The following is a 20,676-nucleotide window of genomic DNA, read 5'->3' as shown; positions in this document are numbered from 1 at the left end:
TATAACTGTGACTTCAACTAGTACAGGATATAAAGTTACATTCGGAAAAGGCATAAAAGTCACAGTAAATTCAGGTAAGATATGAATAACTTTTCATATTTGTAGCTTGAAAGTTCTTGTAGTTACATAATATTCTGAATATAGAAACTGTATATACTTATATAAACTTACTAATATAACACTTCATATTTGTAGCTTGAATGTTCTTGTTATTACTGAAATAAATACAGTGAAGTACATACTTAACATACAGTATATATAAAGTATATATAGTAATATAAAGTTCTGTACACTATAATTTTAAGACCCTACAGTAAGAACAATATTAGGACATTTCTTGATATTATAAGTTATGTAAGGCATACTTACTTTCCTCCTCTGAGGAAAGTTATCGAGCTGATCTATTCTACTGTGTGAATGTTGGTGCTGGAGATAAGCTGATCTTTGCTCAAGGAACAAAGCTTACCATAAATGCAAGTAAGTAATTAGTGACATTAATGTGAATTACATTTGGAAAGCACTTTAGGGCTTGCACATGACTGTTATTTAGAGATGTTTGGTTATCATACACAGTGACATTCATTTTAGAACTCTACACAGATACACATATTGACAAAAGCTGGTGTCCTCTAAAATGGTAACTTTACAGTAGACAGTAAACACAGTAAAACTTATCTTTGCATGGAAACAAATGGAGCAAGATTTATTCCAAGTACTTTTGTAGAAATTCTGTTCATCCATTCATCATGAAATTTTAACATAACAAAGGCCAGCTGACATTTTCAAGTTTTGTAAAAGGAATTACATTTTTTGTTTAGAAACTGATGATATACATGCTTAATTATGTACTTTCACATCTCTGGTAAATCTGAACAGTAATGATGTATATCTATCCAGTCACAGAGAGGTTTGCGAATAGGCTTCAGTAACTGTGTGAGTTATGATGCCAATAAGATCATATTTGGAAGAGGCACAAAACTTACAGTAGAAACAAGTAAGTGTGAATTTAGTTTTCTTTAAATGGTTCTCAAATAGCATTTATATGATTATAAACTATTGTGACTGGCAGATACTGTGACAGAAATGTTTGAAATTAGTTATTGCTGCAAACTCATAATATGACATTAGTATTTCTGCTGTTAATTTTCAAATATATTCTAGTATCTGAATTTTTGTAAAATAAACATGAAATAAATTAGCAAAATTAAAGAAGCTGCAATGAAACTGGAAAATATTTTTCATCAAAATGATCTGTTACAGTCGCAGTTTTAATCGGTTTAAAATATTATATTCAGGAAATAGGCTACAGTTTGTGAATGCTATGTTGTTTCGACATGGTGTGCATGCAGTATTTGATATAGACTGTAAGTATGTGTGAATACTGGAGAATACAAGCTTATCTTTGGCACTGGAATACGACTCATAGTGGAATCAGGCAAGTGATTTTACATGATTGGAGCATTTTAGGCCATTTTAGCATATGTACTAGTTTGGTTCATAGTATTAAACATAAATAGGCAGAATACTGCTGTCTACCAACTGTATACACTGTATATCATTGCTGTCGTAACAAATACTTGTATCTCCAAAATGGAAACTTTACAGGAGAAGGAAAAAACCTTCTTAACTTATAATAGACATCAATATAACAAGATTTTTTCAAAGTAATTTTAGACTATTTCTGTTGGTCCATTCATCATAAAATATTTACACAGTGCAAAGGGTTACTGGAGTTTTCAAAATATGCAAAAAAATAAGAAACAACAAAAATGGAGAGATTTTTGCACAACAGTGAAGGTATATTAGGTCTACAAAAAAAGATCAGGCAGCTATAATGTAAATGTTATGTAGTGTAACAGTCTGTGTATTCTGGCTATGGAGATAAAGTGATATTTAGGAAAGGCGCAAAACTGCTGGTTCAGTCAAGTAAGAACTTTCTCTAATTTATACTGGAAATATAAATGTGAACATATATTTCACTCTATGCATGCAGAAATAAGTGTGTGGTAACCTGGAATACCTAAAGCTAGTTTTTGTGTTCATTTTGAGCGCAGAGTTAGTGTTATGCTGTTCTATAGTGTGTGAATGATGGATATGGAAAGTTGATCTTTGGATCAGGCATTAAGTTACTGATTAACTCCAGTGAGTATTACATTCATCAATAATCAATCTGAATATTCCTAGTGTTTTCCTTTGGATAGTATTACAGTGTTTTGTCAAGGACATTAAATTCATTATTTTAAAGTATGGTTTACATACATACAAATCTTGAAATCATCAGAAAAGGGTAAATTCATGATTACTAAAGATATTTACAGTTTTTTAATCAAGGTTAATGTTTTTTAATCAAGGGATCAATTGAAGACTTGATCGTAAGTTATACTTTAATTAATTAACTTAAATTTATATCTAACCTTAGAAGTGGCCATTATTGATAGCATTTTTCCCTTGTAGCTGAGAAAAAGTGGATTGTAAACAATTGATAACTCATTTGTTTTCGTAACTAAAAGATATTGGGCTATTATGCTACGGATGAGAGTTTTGTTGTGCGTACAAGCTTTGGCGTAAAGAAAAGTGTAAAAGAATCTAAATCAAATGCAGATGTCATTAGTAATATGATTATGTAATTTATTGTGTAAATATGTTATTACATTTAAGTAGTATAGCAAAAATGACGGTAATTAATAAGGTATAATTAGATTACTTAACAGTCTTCGAATTGATGACCATACTCAGTGAAATACGTATAAATAATGAATTACAAGAATTTTGGAAGACATTTACTATGTAAATACAATTGCAAACATGCAATGAATGTAGTAGTCAACATAGCTGAGGGCAGACAGCTAGTTTATATTTGTCAAGCCATATATAACTGTGTGACTGCGACTGGGGGAACATATAAAGTAATATTTGGAAAAGGCACAAAACTTACAGTAAATTCAGGTAGGATGTCACTATCTTTTCATATTTGTAGTCTGAATATGATTATCAATAATACTGAATACCATGAAAATTGATTCTTGTGGTTGATAAAGTACTTTTGCTGAGTAACCCAACAGTAAAGATAAAATGAGAATATTTTTATTGATATTTTAAAGTGGATTAGGATGTGTTTTATCAGAGGAAAGTTATTGAACTGACACATTCTACTGTGTGGATGACAGTGCTAGAAATAAGCTCATATTTGGCCAAGGAGCAAAGCTTACAGTAACTACAAGTAAGTGATTAGTAACATTAATATGACACAATTTGAAATTGTTTTGTTATTTACTATATTTGGTTTAGGACATTTGAATGTTTAATAATGTAATTTCTCATAAAATATGAATGTGAGGGGAATGAATCAGCTAACAGTGAGGTTTGTGAATGGGATTTAGTAACTGTGTGAATGATGCTGGCACAAAGATTATATTTGGAAGAGGCATAAAACTTATTATTGAAACAAGTAAGTCTTATTTATTCAGCTCATTTAGTTTTGATCAAAAAGAGCTTATGTGATTATAAACAGATAGATGCTGGCTGTCATCTGTCAAAATTTTGGTAAAATAGAAACTCAATCTTAAGTTGTATTTTAATATTGTATATTTATATGTTATGGGGTATGTATATGAACATGCTGGGGTATGTATATGAACATGTAGGGGGTGCTGTAATTAGCTTATATAACAACTTGAACATAAGTAAACATAGCTAACCAATAGGCACAAAACTTACACCAAATTCAAGTATGATATGAAGAATTTTTCATATTGACAGCTTGAATGCAACTTAAGAACTGTATTTATCTGTATTTATATTGATTTTTCAGGTTTAGAGTTCTGTATATTAAGGAATCCACTGCTTTTGTTTAGTTTAAACTCAGCAGAAAAGATAAAATGAGGACATTTATTGAAATTTTCATGTAGATTAGTGTATAATTAGTGCATCATAAGAGCAAAGTTATCGAACTGACTTATGTTACTGTGTGGAAGCCAGTGCTAGAAATAAACTGATCTTTGCTCAAGGAACAAAACTTACCATAACTTCAAGTAAGTGATCATGAAAGTTCCCTAAAACATATCATAAACAATCTATGTTGAATAATGAATAGTTAAATATCTGCATGTGTTATTATACCTACAAAACCAAAAATGGCATAGGAGCATCCCTAAACCTAAACACTCAATAATTCAAATAGGCACTAAACTTATTGTGGAAACAGATCATTTTGGTCTTGATGAAGAAGGTAAACGGTGACAGCATGTAAATGATTATAATGCTGCTCTTGGAACAAAAGCTCGTACCTCCAAAATGACAACTTTACAAGAGAAGGAAAAAACACATTTTACTTTTAATATAAGTCAATAGAACCAGACTTTTTTCCAAGTTATTTTGGGCTATTACTTTTGCTCCATTCATCATGAATTTTACAGACAATGTAAAGGGCAACAGGCAATTTCAAAATATGTCAAAAACTGAAAAATGGAGTTATGAGGTTTTGTTCCGACAGCAGCAATAATCGATGAAGCTGCCAGATGTGGCTGTGATCACGGGTGTATGTCAGAGTTTTAGTAAAATAGAAATTCACTCTGAAGTTATACTTTAACACTGAATTTTATACTCAAGTTTAGACTAATGAATAAATATGCTGTATGCTTGCAAATTATGGTGTATGTTGTACTTCTGATTTAGCGCACTATCCTATATAAACAGCTTATGATAATTAAGAAGGATGAATTTAATATGTAAGTACAAGCATGCAGTAAACACAAGTAATCAAAATAGTGGAGCGCAGTCAACCAGTATGTATTTGTCAAGCCATTTAAAACTGTGTGACTACGAGTGGAGGACAGTATACAGTAATATTTGGAAAAGGCACAAAACTTACAGTAAATTCAGGTAGGATATATACAACCTTTTCATACTGGTATTATAAACATGCGGGAAACATGTGTAATCAAAGAAAGTGCAGACAACCAGTATGTATTTGTCAAGCCATATAAAACTGTGTGACTGGGGCTGGTGGAGGAGGATATAGACTAATATTTGGAAAAGGCATTAAACTTACAGTGAATTCAGGTAGGATATAAATAACTTTTCATCTTAAATGCTATGATTTAGTATATAAAATGTAATTAAATTTCAATATAATAAATACTTTTTCATTTTGGTAGCACGAGTGCACTTATAATTATTGCATGTATAGAATTCTGTGAACTTGAACTCTACATGTTTAGAGTTTTGTATGCTAAAAGATAAAATACTCTAAAATCAAAAGCAAAGATGAAATAAGGAGCTAGAAGTGGTGAAGTTATTGAACAGACACATGTTACTGTGTGGATGCTGGTTCTGGAAATAAACTGATCTTTGGTCAGGGAACAAAACTTTCTGTAACTGCAAGTAAGTGATCATTAAAGTATTCTGTTGAATATTAACTTAAAAAAAAATAACTAAAAAAAAAAAACATTAATTCATCATTTCATGATGAATGGTCCAATAGAAATGCTCCAAAATTGCTTAGACTAAAACCTTTTTTATATTGACTTACATTAAAAGTTAAAAAAGTTTTTGCTTTCTCCTGTAAAGTTATACATCCATTTCTTTGGACAGCGATAGTGTTTATCTAATACAATGATTTATGAAATATACATTTAATGTGTAACTATAACTGTAAACATAAGGCTGTAAACAAAGGCAGATCACTAGCATGTATTTGTCAAGCCATATAAAACTGTAATGGCAACAAAACTTACCGTAACTGCAAATAAGCAATTTTGAACATTAATATTAATTGCAAACTTTATGAAACGTATATTTTATATGTAACTATAATCATAAACATGGAGCAAACATAGAGGCACAAGATTCAGGGAACACAGTCAGTATGTATTTGTCAAGCCATATAAAACTGTGTGACTACAGGTGGAGGAAATAAACTAATATTTGGAAAAGGCACAAAACTTACAGTAAATGCAGGTAGGATATCAATAACTTTATATTGGCAGACTGTATGTTCTTATAATTGCTAAATTGTGGAATTCCATTAAGTTTGTTTCTTCATGTCTACACTTTAGCTTACTAAAAATTATTAAAAATATATAATTTTGTTCAGTTTAAAACCAAAAGTAAAGTCGATATGATGATGTTTCTTGAGATGAAGTGGTGAAGTTATTGAACAGACATATGTTACTGTGTGGATGATAGAGGTGGAAATAAGCTGATCTTTGGTCAAGGAACAAAACTTACTGTAACTGCAAGTAAGTAAATATTAACATTACTGTCAATTGCAAATTAGAAAAAGTGAACTTCATGTTATTAATGTGTTCAAGTGTTGAATGAAAGGTACATTTGCATTAAGGTCACTAACCATATACACATATTGCATAGATAATGATTTACAGCTATATTTTTAACACACACATTTAATATGCAATTATAATTATAAACATGCAGTAAATGTAGCTACTCAATGTAGTTGAAAGCAGACAACAAGCATGTATTTGTCAAGCCATTTTAAACTGTGTGACTGGAGGTGGTGGAGGATTCAAAGTAATATTCGGAAAAGGCATAAAACTTACAGTAAATTCAGGTAGGATATGAATAACTTTTCACATTGACAGCTTGAATGCTAATGTAAGAACTACATGTATGGATTTTCATGAAATTATGTTATAGATTTTGCTTTGTTTAAACTCAGCAGTAAAGATAAAATGAAATTTATTGACATTTTGAAGTAGATTATTATGTAATTAGTCATAAGAGCAAAGTTATTGAACTGACGTATGCTACTGTGTGGATGCTGGTGGTAGAAATAAACTGATCTTTGCTCGAGGAACAAAACTTGCCGTAACTGCAAGTAAGTGATCATTAATGTACCCCAAAACTGCTTATTTAAACCATAAAATAATCTATGTTGAATAATATATCCATTTACTATTGTATCCTGCACCAAAGTTTATATGAATAAGTATAAAAAAGCTACATTATGACTATTTTATATAGCTAATGTGTTATAAAGTAATTCTAAGTTATGAATATGAAAGGCACATTCTCATTCAGGTGACTAACCTTACAAACATATATTTATTGTTTAACTGTAATTATAAACATGCAGTAAACAAAGGCAGATAACTAGTATGTATTTGTCAAGCCATGTAAAATTGTGTGACTACGGGTGGAGGAGGATATAAAGTAATATTTGGAAAAGGCACAAAACTTACAGTAAATGCAGGTAGGATATGGATAACCTTTCATATTGGCAGCCTGAATGTTCTTAATACTAAGTACATAGAATTCAATGAAATGTAATTCTTCATGTTTGAGTTTTTTATAGTAAATGATATCATTAAAACCTGTTTAAACCAAAAAAGTAAAAATGAAATGAGCATTATTTTTACTGAGATTTTAAAGCAGTATAGTTAAAAGTTGTTAAATTATTTGGTAGACCCGTAATATTATCGAGTATACAGAATTCCGTAAAATTGAAATTTTCACATTTGGAGTTTTGTTTTACAAAACTTTTAAATAATTTTGGTCAGTTTAAAAGCCAAAAGTCAAGATGAAATAATGGACTGCTCTTGAGATTTTGAAGGGGTGAAGTTATTGAACAGAAACATGTTATTGTGTGGATGCTGGTGGTGGAACTAAACTGATCTTTGGTCAAGGAACAAAACTTATTGTAACTGCAAGTAAGTGATTATTAAGAGTGATGTCAATTTCAAATTGTCAAATTGGAAATTCATTCACAATCGGAAAGTTGATTGAAAGTTACATTCTTCGTCAGGTATATGCATGTATAATTATTTAGAAACATATATTTAATATATAAACATGTGGTAAACATAGCTACCCAGTATGATTGATGGAAGGCAACCAGTATGTATTTGTCAAGTCATTTAAAACTGTGTGACTGGGAGTGCAGGATCATACAAACTAATATTTGGAAGAGGCATAAAACTTACAGTAAATTCAGGTAGGATATGAATAACTTTTCATATTTTCAGCTTGAATACTAACGTAAACTGAATGTATGAATTTCTATGAAATTTGATCCTTCGTGTTTAGAGTTCTGTATACTAAACCATATGCTGGTTTTGGTCAGTTGACACTCACCCCTGAAGAAAAATGTGGACATCTATTGACATTTTTAAGTAGATTAGTGTGTAATTAGTCATAAGAGCAAAGTTTTTGAACTGACTTACATTACTGTGTGGAAGCTGGTGGTGGAAATAAACTAATATTTGCCCAAGGAACGAAACTTACAATAAGTGCAAGTAAGTGATCCTTAAACTACCCCTAAACTCATGATTTAAACCATCAAATTGAATATGAAATTGCTAAATATCGTTGCTTTCCCCCCCAAAAAACTTTATTTTTGTGAATATTTATATTTTTACATTATTTGAACATAATAGCTGTCCTTTACATTGATAGAATGTACTGATAGAAATGCTCCAGAATTACTTAGAATGAAATCTTTTTACATTGACTTACATTAAAAGTTAAGGAAGCTTTTGCTTTCTCCTGTAAAATCACTATTTTGGAGATGGACGTGATGATATTTATCTAATATTTTTGTATTAAAGGTGCATTCTTATTCAAGTTGCTAGCCATATATACATATTGCCTATACAATAAATTATGAAACATGCTTTCAATATGTACCTATAACTACAAACATGACGCAGTAAACAAAGGCAGATAACCAGCATGTATTTGTCAAGCCATATAAAACTGTGTGACTCAGAGTGGTGGAGGAAATAAAATAATATTTGGAAAAGGCACAAAACTTACAGTAAATGCAGGTAGGATATGAATAACTTCATATTGGTAGATTGTATGTTCTTATAATTACTGAATTACGGAATTCCATGAAGTTTGTTTCTCCATGTTTAGACTTTTAATAATTTTGTTCAGTTTAAAACCAAAAGTAAAGTTAATATGAGGACATTTCTTGAGATGAAGTGCTGCAGTTAGAAGAGAAGTTATTGAACAGATACATGTTACTGTATGGTTGCTAGTGGTGGAAATAAACGTATCTTTCATCAAGGAACAAAACTTACTGTAACTGCAAGTAAGTACTTATTAACATTAATGTCAATTACAAATTGGAAAATAAGTGTACTTCATGTTATAAGTTACATACTCATTCAGGTAATTAACCATGTATGTATGTAGCATATATGATTTACGATTATTTAAAAATACATATTTAATATACAACTATAAACCATAAATGTGCAGTAAAGGTAGCGACTCAATATAGTTGAAAGAAAACAACCAGTATGTATTTGTCAAGCCATTAAAAACTGTGTGACTGCAAGTAAACTAATATTTGGAAAAGGCACAAAACTTACAGTACATTCAGGTAGGATATGAATAACCTTTCATATTTGTAGCTTAAATTGTATTCTAATGAAATTTGGTTCCTCATGTTTGGAGTTCTGTATATCAAGAGAAAACTAGATTTTGTTCAGCTTAAACCCAACAGAACTGATAAAATTACATGTATTACAATTTTGAAGTAGATCAGTATGTAATTAGTCATAAGAGCAAAATTTTTGAACTGACTTATGTTACTGTGTGGGTGATAGTGGTGGAAATAAACTAATCTTTGCTCAAGGAACAAAATGTACAATAACTGCAAGTAAGTGATCCTTAAAGTACCCCTAAACCCATCAATTAAAAAAAAAATCTCTTGAATATTAAATTGTTAAAAATCGCTATTTTGGTGAATATTTCTATTTTTACATTATTTGGGCATTGCAGCTGTCCTTTGCATTGTGTGAGAATTTCATCATGAATAGACCAATAGAAATGCTCCATAATCACTTAGAATTAAACCATTTTACATTGATTTACATTAAAAGTCAAGGAAGTTTTTGCTTTCTCCTGTAAAGTTACTATTTTGGAGATGGATACAATGATATTGATCTGATATGTGAATATAAAAGTAAAAGTTACTAGCCATATGTGTACATGTAGCCTATACAATGATTTATGAAACATGGATTCAATATGTACCTATAATTATAAACATAAGGTGGTAAACAAAGGCAGATTACCAGCATGTATTTGTCAAGCCATGTAAAACTGTGTGACTCAGAGTGGTGGAGGATATAGACTATTATTTGGAAAAGGCACAAAACTTACAGTAAATTCAGGTAGGATATGAATAACTTCATATTGGTAGATTGTATGTTCTTATAATTACTGAATTACAGAATTCCATGAAGTTTGTTTCTCCATGTTTAGACTTAAAATAATTTTGTTCAGTTTAAAACCAAAAAGTAAAGCTGATATGAGGACGTTTCTTGAGATGAAGTGGTACAGATAGAAGTGAAGTTATTGAACAGACATATGTTACTGTGTGGGTGCTAGTGGTGGAAATAAACTGATCTTTGGTCAAGGAACAAAACTAACTGTAACTGCAAGTAAGTACTTATTAACATTAATATCAATTACAAATTGAAATGAATAAATATACTTCATGTTTTGTTGAAGTGCTAAATAAAAGGTTTATTCCTATTCAGGTCACTTGCCATATATACATGTAGCATGTACGATTTACAATTATTTAAAAACACACATTTCATATGAGCCCATAAACCATAAATGTGCAGTAAATGTAGCTAATCGACAGAGCTGTAAGCAGACAACCAGTATGTATTTGTCAAGCCTTTTAAAACTGTGTGACTGGGAGTGGAGGACAAAATAAAGTCATATTTGGAAAAGGCACAAAACTTACAGTAAATTCCGGTAGGATATGAATAACTTTTCATACTTGTAGCTTAAATTGTATTCTAATGAATTAGTTTACAGAATATCATGAAGTTTGGTTATTCATGTTTGGAGTTCTGTATATGAAGAGAAACCTAGATTTTGTTCAGCTTAAACTCAACAGAACAGATAAAATGACATTTATTGAAATTTTTAAGTTTATTAGTGTGTAAGTAGACATAAGGGCAAAGTTATTGAACTGGTTTATGTTACTGTGTGGATGCTACTGCTGGATATAAACTGATCTTTGCTCAAGGAACAAAACTTACCGTAACTACAAGTACGTACCCCTAAACTCATAATCTACCCATAAATAATCTATATTGAATGATATATTTTTAAATATTTGTATGTATTATTTTATGTGCAAGAAACCCAACATCAAAAATCATACTTCAGCATTGTATATTGTACCCAAGGTTATAATAATCAATATAAAGAAGGTACATTATGACTGTTGTATAGTTAAATACTCTAAAGTTACTACATTATGATTATAATGCTTATTAATATATCGCTGCTGTTGGAACAAAACCTTGCATCTCCATTTTTGTCATTTTTCAGTTTTTGACATAATTTGAAAGTACCTGTTGTCCTTTACATTGTTTATAAATTTAATGATGAATGGACTACAAGAAATGACCCAAAATGACTTGAAAAAAAAGTCTGGTTCCATTGACTTACATCAAAAGTAGAGTGTGTTTTTTCTTTCTCCTGTAAAGTTGTCATTTTGGGGATACAAGGTTTTGATCCGATGACAGCGATATCTGATATATGAATATGAAAGGTATATTCTTATACAGATTACTAACCATATGTACATGTAATCTACATAATGATTTCTGAAACATACATGTAATGTTTAACTATAATTATAAAAATAAGGCAATTAACTAAGGCAGATCACCAGCACATATTTGTCAAGCCATGTAAAACTGTGTGACTGGGAGTGGTGCAGGAAATAAAATAATATTTGGAAAAGGCACAAAACTTACAGTAAATTCAGGTAAGATACGAACTGCTTTTCATATTGGTAGATTGTATGTTCTTATAATTACTGATGTACAGAATAGCCATCAGAACAAAGTTATTGAACTGACACATTCTACTGTGTGGATGGTAGTGGATATAAACTGATCTTTGGTCAAGGAACAAAGCTTACCGTAACTGCAAGTAAGCAATTGTTTAACATTAACATCAAGGGCAAATTGCATACATAAGCATGACTTACATGAGATGTTGATCTTTGCTACTGTAATGATCTTTTTAGAGTAGCATATTGTCACTGTCAGAACAAAACCTCTCCAAAAATGGTAACTTTACGAAAAAAAGCCTTAAATTCGAATGAAAATCAATGTAACAAGCAATTTTAGACAATTTCATTGGGTCTATTTATCATGAAAGGTTAACACAATGCAAATGATAACTGGAGTGTATCATTATATGAAATATATGAAAAAAAAGAAGACCTACAGATTTGGGGATACAAGGTCTTTGCCCGTCAGCAATGATATGCTAGTGCTATTAAACATTTTTGGATTACAACATGGCAGTTTCAGGATTAGAACTCCAAACAGGTACATGTTTACATGTTTAGTCAGATAATTCTGCATCCCCATCAAATCTAAATAAAATAGGACTGAAGTCTGTCTACCAGCTCACAGTGAGGTTTGTGAAGTAGCTTTAGTAACTGTGTGAATGCTGCTGGCAGTAAGATCATATTTGGAAGAGGCACAAGACTTACAGTAGAACCAAGTAAGTGTGAATTTGATATTGAATAAATAGCTAAATGACAAATGACAGCTGTAAACAAAATATTGTGAGATGTTGAAGGTGTCACCATAATATGTCATCTAATCGTAGATGTGCGTCAAAGTTTAAGTAAAAAAGAAACTCTTAAGTCATATCTTAATAGTATATCTTATACTCTTAGGGAAATTGCAGTCTCTGAGCAATGCAATAGCAGAACCACTGGTTCCCTAAAGAATGTTTGAACAAAACATAAAACATTGTGAAGAACCTTGAAAAGGTTGGAAGAACATTTACATAATGTTAAGGTTCTGTACCAATATAAGGTTTCTTCATAGAAGTTTATTATTTGAAGGTTCTTTAAACTTCAAAAAGGTATTTAAGATTCTCTAAAGAATGATCAATTGAAAAGGTGAACTGAGGAGCCATAAGTGGTTGTTCAGTGGCACTTGTTTAGACTGAAGAAATTACAATGTATTAAATAATGTATGAATGTACATTCTAACTGGTACATAAATATAGTGTATATAATCATTTACAGTCATTTAGAAACATACATATTAATATGTAACTTTACATTCAGAAAGGTAGTAAACATAGCAACTCTATATTTGAAGACAAACCTTATATATTTGTCAAGCCATGTAAAGCTGTGTGACTGGGAGTGGTGGAGCAATATTTGGAAAAGGCATAAAACTTACAGTGAATGCAGGTAGGATATGAATAACTTTTCATATTGCCAGCATACAACATATGTAATTCCAATAAATTAAAATTTTCATGTTTATGATTCTGCATACTAAGAGATTGTATGTTCTTATAGTTACTTTTGGAATAATGGAATTCCAAGAAATTTGATTCCTGTTTGGAGTCCTGTACAGCCTACTAAAAGAAAAAATGCTTTTGCTTAATTGAAAACCCAAAAGTTGAGATGATTTAAAGACATTTCATGAGATTTTGGAGTAGATTAGTATGTATGTAGTCAGAGCAAAGTTATTGAATTGACACATTGTACTGTGTGGATGGAAATAGAAATAAGCTGATTTTTGCTGAAGGAATAAAACTTACCGTAAATACAAGTAAGTGAATATTAACAATAGCACTAATTTATAATCATAACATGTGATAAGGAGTCTTAAAATGAATGTTGAGAGTATGACTAATTTTTGCAGTCAAAATATCTTCTTGGAGTAGCCAATGATTTATAGTTTTTGACAGAGCAATTTCAATTGTAATTCTGCATCCCTGTGAAATTGAATTTTGATACATTTTGAACTTTATTTAAATGATTTCAAACTGTTGAAGCTACCAGATTCTCTGATCTGATCTTTGATGCACATCAAAATTTCAGTAAAGCAGAAAATCAATCTTAAGTCATACTTTAACATTGTATCTTTTACAAGTTTATATTACTCAAGATAATATGTTGTAAATATACTCTATAGATAAACAAAGTGTAATATCGAATATCTGAATATAGAAGGTACATATATCTACACAAGCATACATTTAATATGTAACTATAATTATTACATGTAGTACACATAGAATACAAGTATGAAAGCAGACACCCAGCATGTATTTGTCAAGCCATTTAAAGCTGTGTGACTGGAGGTGCAGGACAATATAAAGTAATATTTGGAAACGGCACAAAACTTACAGTAAATTCAGGTATGAATAACCTTTCATATTTGCAGCCAGAATGCTCTTATAGTTACTCTAATAGGTCGTAAACAAACAAAATTCCTTTAAATCTTCTTCATGTTTAGAGTTCTGTATACTAAGAGATTTTGCTAAGTTTAATCCCAAACAGTTAAGATAAAATTTGGATATTTCTTGTGATTTTGAAGTACATCAGTACTTACATGCACATGGTCATCTGAGGAAGGTTAATGAACTAGCACATTTTATTGTGTGGATGCTAACATTGCAAATAAGCTGATCTTTGGTCAAGGAACAAGACTTACCGTAACTGCAAGTAAGCAATTTTTAACATTAACGTTCCTTGCAAACTTTATGAAGCATACACTTAATATATAACTATAATCATAAACATGGAGTAAATGTAGCTACTCAATATAATGAGGCACCAAAACCAGTACGTATTTGTTAAGCCATTTAGAGCTGTGTAACTACGGGTGGAGGACAGTATAAAGTAATATTTGGAAAAGGCACAAAACTCACAGTAAATTCAGGTAGGAAATGAATATCTTTTCATATTCGTAGCTTACATTTTCTTCTACTTGCATGAAATTGAATTCTTCATGTTTAGAGTTCTGTTTACTAAGAAATAAAATGTATTTTCTCAGCTTAAGCTCAAAAGTAAAGATAAATTGAGATTTTAAAGTAGATTTGTGTGCATAAATCATCTGAGGAAAGTTATTGGAATGATATATTTTACTGTGTGGATGTTAATACTGGAAACAAGCTGATTTTTGCTCAAGGAATAAAACTTACCATAACTGCAAGTAAGTGATTATTAACATTGAAAAAGTTGAGATAATTGAACTTTTATAATATAATAGCATCCATGAGTGTTTCTGCAGTTGTTTTGATAGTAATAAAGTAAATGTTGTAGGTATGGGTGAAATAGGTGATATTTTAACATTTTAAAACTTACAGAAATAAGCAACAAAAAGTATAACACAGTCCATAAATGTTCAATATATCACAGTTGTTGGAAGAAAATCTTTCTTCTCCAAAATAATAACTTTACAGAAGGAAAAAAACCTACTTTACTTTTAATGTAAGTCAATGGAACCAGATTTCATTTCAGAAGTCATTTTTGAGCCGTTTCTTTTGGTCCATTCTTCATGAAATTTACATACAATGTGAAGCGCAACAGGCATTTTCAAATTATGCCAAAAACTGAAAAACGACAAAAACTGAGATACAAGGTTTTCTTCAGACAGCAGCGATATATACCACAATTTTTCAGTAATCCATCATATGTGCTCAGTACAATTCCTTCATGCGTTTGCATATTACTTCATGGAGTATTTGCTATAGTCTCTAAGTCTGTGTGTACAGTGGAACAAACAAGCTTATCTTTGGTGCTGGAATACGACTTACAGTGGAATCAGGCAAGTGTTTCTATTCAACTTGGTGAACATCTGACCATTTTTACATAGTTTGGGTCAATGTACTTAAAAACTAACAATGCAAAAGTCGTGATTTAAAGATGATCGCAGTTATTTTAAAAGTTGTTGGCTTTCACAATCCTATGGTTACGTTGCAACAAACTGATGTACACTGGATTTGTGTTCATGTATTGAACTGATGCCAATACATAAATAAAAGAAAGCAGAAAACACTTTTATTGAGACATATCATAAGGCAAAAGTTTTAACTTCTAACTGTTGCTATAACAAGTTTAGAGAGCGGTGGTGAGTAATGTTTGTTTATTTGAGCTCGAGATGTTTCTGTGGTTTACAGCCAGGCAGCAAAATAGCTGATCAGCCATTTGACCAGTTTAGGCTTGTACGTTAATAGTTGTATACAATAAACAAGATGGCTATTAATTGTCAGTTAAATGGCAGATATTTGTCAGCTAAAATTTCGTAATGGTGACTAAAAGACAGATAAAACTGGCATCGGGAGGCTGTAATGATATTGTTATGTAGTGTAACAGTGTGTGTCTAACAACCTTGGAGGGAAAATTATATTTGGCAAAGGCGCAAAGCTTCTGGTTCAGTCAAGTAAGAACTTCTAGCTTAATTATAATTAACTGCTATATAATATTACATCATATTGAATGCATAATTGTAAAGATGTGATATGTTCTGCTTGTGTACACTAGAATTCAAACCTTGAGAATATAATACTTTTCCAGTGGAATCAAACAGTGGCAATTTTTCAACAGTAAAAAAAGCAGGAAGAAGAGTTTGTTAACAAGCAAAATTCTAACAGTGATACTTTGTAGAAATATTAGACCCTGTCACATATTCAGTTAGCTATTTTACTCACGAGTTAGTGTTATGCAGTTGTGCACTGTGTGAATACTGGGGAGTGCAAATGGAAAGTTGATCTTCGGATCAGGTGTGAAGCTAATAGTTCATTCCAGTGAGTATAAAGCATCGTTCTTCACATATAAGTTATAGTGTTCTTTTTTATTGGTTGGCTACTATTAACCTACTTTTATATTGTGTCAGAATAGTGTAGTTTTCATAAATATCCTCACGTAACCTCATGTAATACATTGTTGGAATGTAATACACTGATTATTGTTGTGTTGAGTTACTATTAGACTTTCTTTTAAGATAACTACTTTGCCTACTTTTTTAAGGTTAAAAACAAAAAAAATCAAATATTAATCTGTTTTATAGTATATTCAGATTCAGAAGACTTAATTGTCAACCACTAAATGAGTTAGACAACTACAATCAGCACCTTTTGAATTTTTGAGGCCATTATTATTTTATATGCATGTAAAAATACAAAAACAACCATCTTTTTAAAAGTGTATCTGAGGGCAGGGAACCTGCATATTGTCGTTGTCCAAAGCAAAACATGTATCTCCATTTTTTTTGATTTTCTACACCATTTGAGCACAGCAGCTGTTCTTTACATTGTGTGAAAATTTCATGATGAATGGACCAATAAAAACGTAACAAAACTGCTTAGAAAAAAATCTTTCCATTGATTTGCATTGAAAATAAAGAACGTTTTTGCCCTCACCTATAAAATTACTAGTTTGGAGATACATGTTTTTCATTGGACAGCGATGATATATTTGTCAGGCCATATGCAACTGTGTGAATACAGATGGAGGATATAGACTTATATTTGGAAAAGGCACAAAACTTACAGTAAATTCAGGTAGGATATGAATAACCTTTCATATCGGTAGCTTGAATGTTATTACTATGTATTGAATGTGATGAAACTTGAGTACTATAGTATAGTTTAAAACTGTCCAAATGTACAGAACTAGTATAAAATTTGCCCTTGAGGTGACGATTATATTACAAATATTATATTCCTCTTTGTACTTAATTAAATATTAGATGTGTTACTTTGTTGCCTGGACTTTTAAACCCAAAACAACAGTTATCGGTTCTTGAATGTCATAGTGGGTAACCATAAAAGGCTTTGACACTCTGTGACTGATTCGTACAAGCTTATATTTGGTAAAGGAACAAAGCTCACTGTCAACCAAAGTAAGTCAACTGCATTTTACATTTAAATTTACAAGAACATTTTAAAATTCAGTTTATTGAACAAACTAACCTTGGATCAATTTGAACTTAATTCCTATTCTGGTTTTAAACTGATAAATTCAAGTAAGAGTAACATGAGATTTTGATTGCTAGTAAAATTCCTTTAAATGTATCAGTTTATGATAGGTTATTGTTGAGGGTCAGTACAGTGTGTGACTGGCACTGGAACCGATAGAATCTATTTTGGCTCTGGAATCAAACTGACTGTTCAAACAAGTAAGTGTCTTTGGATGAGAAATGAAAAATGTACAGTAGTGCTACAAACGACTAATAATTGCAGAAAGTTACAGCTCATAATGTGCATAATACAGCACTATTTTATTACCAATTATGTAATACATTATATCTTTTTCTTACGTATATCAAATATCATAATCTTATGTATAGTATACATTCCATAAAAATGTTGCCAAATTTTGTATATTGCTGTTTTCCAAAAAAAAAGACATTTTTTGTTGATTTTTTTCTACATCATTGATGCTCAGCAGCTGCCCTTTTAATTGTTTGAAAATTTCATGATGATTGGACCAATAGAAATGCTTCAAAATTGCTTAGAATAAAATCTCTTTCCATTAACTTACATTGAACATAAAGAATGTTTTTGTCTTCTCCTGTAAAGTTACTATTTTGGAGATACTTGTTTTTCTTTGGACAGCAATGATATGTTGTATATTCTTAATATTTTGTAAGTGGGACTAGAACTTGAACAACAATGCATGATAAGACAGAGCTTCTTGTCACATGGCCTTGTACTGTGTGACTGATGGAGTTAAGTTCATCCTTGGTAAAGGCATTAAGTTGACAATCGAGACAAGTAAGTTAATATTATTGTTAAGTTTTAAGAATAGAAACTGTAGACAGTGTTTTACAAAACATACCATCACTTTCCAAAAGAAACTTCCTGATTCAAATGTGGCATCTTTTCAGGAGAAGGAAAAAACGTCCTTAACTTTTAATGGAAGTTAATGTAAAAAGATTTTTTCCCAAGTGATTTGGGACCGTTTATGTTGGCCCGTTTGAACTGAAATTCGCACACAATGTAAAATATAGCTGCTGTGTTCGATTGATGAGGAAAAAAATGAAAAAAGGTTACTTGTTTGTTTTAGGCCAGTGATAACATATAAATGGTTTAACCAATTGAAATACCTGGTAAGACCTTAAAGGACATTTTTGTCCCCTCTGCCAAAATAGCCAAAATTCTATTATAGAGACTCTGTTTTATCATAGAACTAAAAGTGATGAAAAATACAAAGGATTTGTTTAAATGCTGCCAATCAAAACTGTGCAGGAATCTGCATGGCTGTCTGTTAGTAGTAAGCCTGTTTTTGTGTGGCTAAATAACTATGTGTGACTAACATGGGACAGAAAATAATATTTGGGAAAGGAATAAAACTCACAGTAATAGCTGGTAAGGTCACCTTTCTCTAGCTTTTATTTTTTAAATACAAAAACTGTATAATTTTCCTAGATATATCTTAAAATTCTTAAAATGGTATTTCCTAGATATTTCCTAAATAGCATCTAAAATCCACTGTATGAAAACTGCATGAAAAAATATTTAGTATATTAATTATATTTATTAAACTAATCAAATGTAACTTAGACTATATTATATTGATAAACATTGTACACATTTTAGATATACATAAATGTAGGTAGTGTGATATAACTACAATCAGAATTACTATTACAAACTAAATTTCTAAAGTAAGATTCAGCTAGTTTAGTAAATCTGAAATAAAGTTATTGCTCAGTGATGTAATAGTGTGTGACTCAGACTGGAGCCCAGAAGATCTATTTTGGCTCTGGAACCAAACTTATTGTTGAGACAAGTAAGTGTTCTATAAGGATTGGTAGAAATATTACATTTTTTATTTGTGTGATGCAAAATACTGTTTACCAGTACTAAATAACATAATATGACTAGATGATACTTTTTTATTACATTTAACAGACTTGACCAAAAAGTTATTCAAATTTTATGTGATATTTTGGAAGTTGGATTCTAGAAAATTAGCCTGATTTATTTTTTATAAGCCATAACAAGTCAAACAGAAACACCAGGTGAATACATATCATAAAATGTTATAATTAATTTCTGCTAACTCATTAGCAAATGATTGCATTGCTTTTCTATCCGAGGTCAGTGTGTTTTTATTTGGCTGTGTAACTGTGTGTTATACAACGAAGAAAGTAATATTTGGAAAAGGAATAAAGCTCACAGTAACAGCAGGTAGGGCTGCCTTTCTCCAGCTTTTATTTCATAAAAGAAAAAACAATTAAAACTTAAAATGCTGGATTAAATATGAGCTGATCTATCTAAAATCTTCATCTAATGAGCTTAAAATGATATAAAAATTGCATGAAAATACATACTTTGTGTTCATCAAGTCAAACTAATCAATTGTGGACTAGGTAAAGAAAGATATTGTAAATAAATATGAAGGGTAATGTGATATAGCTACAATCAGCATTTCTACTATAAACTCAATGTCTAAAATAAAATTCAACTAGATGAGTAAATGTAGCATAAAGTTATTGCTTAGGGACATAACAGTGTGTGACTCAGAGTGGAGTCCAGAAAATCTATTTTGGCTCCGGAATCAAACTCATCGTTGAGACTAGTAAGTGACCTATATCAGTTATTTGTGTGATTCAAAAAGTATTATGAATATGACGCCTTCAAGAAAAGTATGCTTTTAAGTAAACCAGCTGCAAATTATATTCCAAAAAGTATATTCTCTAGGAATATTCTATTTTTCACATGCTCCTCGACATAACATTTAACAGTCTGGTTGAAAAATTTACTCAAATTTTATATGCAATATTTCGCAAATTTTAGATGACATTTCGCGTTTCAAGTCTGATACAAAGTTATAAAAAGTTTAGAAAATTAGACTGTATTTTAGACTTATTTTATTTCTTTACAAGTCAAACAGAAACAACC

General features: G+C 30.8%; 1 gene segment (V, D, J or C); it reads left to right on the top strand.

Annotated features, from left to right (window-relative positions):
• The window catches only part of LOC118826189, a 91,146-nt gene that overhangs the window by 16,779 nt on the left and 53,691 nt on the right, over positions 1-20,676 (top strand).

The sequence above is a fragment of the Colossoma macropomum genome, unplaced genomic scaffold (genome assembly GCF_904425465.1).
Source record: "Colossoma macropomum unplaced genomic scaffold, Colossoma_macropomum, whole genome shotgun sequence".
NCBI classification, from domain to species: domain Eukaryota; kingdom Metazoa; phylum Chordata; class Actinopteri; order Characiformes; family Serrasalmidae; genus Colossoma; species Colossoma macropomum.
Note: the sequence above shows the minus strand (reverse complement) of the source record. Positions and strands in the feature narration are given on the sequence as shown.